Genomic DNA, 2232 nt, shown 5'->3' with positions numbered 1-2232 from the left:
TGCTGTTGTTGTTGTTATGTGCCGTCAAGTCAGACCCGACTCATAGTGACCCCTCCTTGGGTTTCTGAGGCAGTATCACTATGGAAGTAGATTGCCCAACTAGATTCTTAGGAGTGGCTGGTGGGTTTGAACCGCCAGCCTTCTGGTCAGCAGTCAAGTGCCTTAGGCACTACACTACCAGAGCTCCTCATGAAATGGCTAGTGGGTTCCAACCACAGACATTTCAGTTAGCAGCCAAGTGTTTAACCATTGTACCACCAGGCTCCTAGACCTAATCATTTCTGAGTTATAAAAAGAGGAGAGTAGACAGACACACACAGGGGGAAGATACCATATGAAGACAGACATGCACAGTAGAGATTCATCTACAAGCACGGGAAAGCCAAAGATTGCAGCTCCTAGAAGATAAAATCGAAAAGAAAGACCTCCTCCTAGAGCTACACCCTGAACTCAGACTTCTAGCCTAAACTATGAGAGGAAGCTCTTGTGGTGTAGTGCCTAAAAGAATACTTCAAAGTGTACAGTGGGAGAGCAAGCTTCTTCCCACTCCAGAAAAACCTGGAAGGAGTTCTAGGATTTCTGACCAGTTGTGCTAGGCTGTGTGGGGTTGATGGTCCTGAGTTTTCGATAATAGTAAACTGCCCTATTATGTGGCTTCTTCCAGCATCACTCACATGCTGAGAAAGCAAGTGTCGGGCTTTATCCAGAGCGAGGGCTTTCCTATATATATAGGTGTGATGGAGAGTAGAATGTCAGCAAGGGTGTTACTGAAATGATGAGCTGTGCATTGCAACCTTGATAAGAAGGGAAGGACAGAAAGAAGAAAATTGACATTGATTAGAAAAAGTCAAGGAGGTCTATGATGTCATGATGAAATGATGTAGTGGCTGTGGTCAGAAGGAGGGATTCTTAAATAAATGATTTTGGAAAGGGACTTTTTCAGGTGATGACGAAGTCCATAGTGGGACCATGGCAGTTAGTGGATGAAAGGAAGAAGGTCGTTGGTGATAAGGAGGTCAAGTACTGAGGGGCCACACAGATGGCCATGCCTATGGATGCAGACAGCCCTTAGGAACGATGGAGGTGTAGGAATGGAGAGGGGGATGGAACAGGGGCCAGATTTTCAGTGAACAAGGACTAACAGTTGCAAGATAGGAGGTGATACATCCTAGGAAATGCTGGGACTGTATTCTACATACATGGACCTAAAAGGAACTATTTTCCCCCCAGAACATTGGGGAGTAGTTGTCTGGAAGTGATATATAGAACAAGAATGTCAGTGTTACTTTTTTGCTCTGAGGTATGAGAGGGTAATCAGAGCTAATATTCAGGTTTTGTTTCAAAGGGAGTTCAAGGAATCATTTTAGTCTTCGATGTTTTCTAAAAATCCAGACTTGGTTTTGGTTATTCTTGGTCTTGGTGGCCTTGGGGCAACTGAATTGGTGCTGGGGCTGTTGAGTCATACAGTTCGTTTTACAGTCCTTAGAAGGTCTTCCTAGCTAACCCCCCAAACCCAACTAAAGTTCCAAAATCTACCTCTGTCTCCCAGGATAGTCAGGGTCAGAAAGACTAGAGAAAAGACAAGACACCCCTGACTCAAGCATTTCCTCACTTGGACTTAGACTTGGACTTTTGTGACTTTTATAAACAAAGAAACATGGTGGCTTTGTATTGTATCTTTTGGCATTAAGTTCACCAAAGTAGAAGAGAAGGTCAACCAAATAAAGAAACATGTATCTGGCAAACGAACTCTTAAAAGGAGAAGTAAGAACAATGATAAACTGGCTGGTAAGAATTGCTAAATTGGCCCATTTGCTCTGTTAGCAATTCACATGGCATTTCAAGGTTGGAACCAAGAATAAAAAGTGATGGAATGTGTACTTCTTCTGAGTATAGAGGAAAGGAGACCTAGTTATTTGCTTTATGTGGCTGCTTGAGGAGCTAACATTGGTGGATTTGTTAGGATTGGGCTTTATGAGCAAAAATAGACACTCCAACATGCAAACTTCTCATTCAGAGTTCAGGTTCTTACTGAGTCACTTCTTTGGAATGCAGAATGTATTTCCCCAGAGAAATAGAGTCATAAATGGTGATTAAACATCTAGGCCCAGACAGACCAGACTTAGAGTTGGTTTAAAGCCAACTTAACTCAGTGTTAACAAATTATCATCCTGTAGTAGTACCACTCTGGAATGCTCAAATCTTATACTTTGCATTGTTACCAAAAAATGT

The sequence above is a fragment of the Orycteropus afer genome, unplaced genomic scaffold (genome assembly GCF_000298275.1).
Source record: "Orycteropus afer afer isolate SDZICR_OR568_19922 unplaced genomic scaffold, OryAfe1.0 scaffold00045, whole genome shotgun sequence".
NCBI classification, from domain to species: Eukaryota; Metazoa; Chordata; class Mammalia; order Tubulidentata; family Orycteropodidae; genus Orycteropus; species Orycteropus afer.
Note: the sequence above shows the minus strand (reverse complement) of the source record.